General features: G+C 43.1%; 1 pseudogene; it reads left to right on the top strand.

Moving 5' to 3' along the window:
* The window catches only part of LOC102491823 (coiled-coil domain-containing protein 34 pseudogene), a 3,575-nt pseudogene that overhangs the window by 1,702 nt on the left and 1,590 nt on the right, over nt 1-283 (top strand).

Raw genomic sequence — 283 nt, 5'->3', positions numbered from 1 at the left:
GGGGGGATAGTCACACTGCAATCCCTTCTCCTCCAATCTCCTCTCAGGATGCTGGGCACACATACACATGTGCCCCATGTGAGTTTAAGCCACCAGGTCTGGGACTCAAACCATGAGTTGAGTTGGTTGGCTACATGGGAGTTCAGTGACATAGCCATTATGTCAACTGATGGTCCCTGGAAATAATTTTTTACTGCTCAATGAATAACTCAACATTTGATGTGATTATTGATAAGTTCCAATTTCCGAATTTGTATATGGTGTCTTAGAGTTAAATCGAGGA

This window comes from Tupaia chinensis, unplaced genomic scaffold (assembly GCF_000334495.1).
Source record: "Tupaia chinensis unplaced genomic scaffold, TupChi_1.0 Scaffold000201_1, whole genome shotgun sequence".
In the NCBI taxonomy this organism is placed as follows: domain Eukaryota; kingdom Metazoa; phylum Chordata; class Mammalia; order Scandentia; family Tupaiidae; genus Tupaia; species Tupaia belangeri.
Note: the sequence above shows the minus strand (reverse complement) of the source record. Positions and strands in the feature narration are given on the sequence as shown.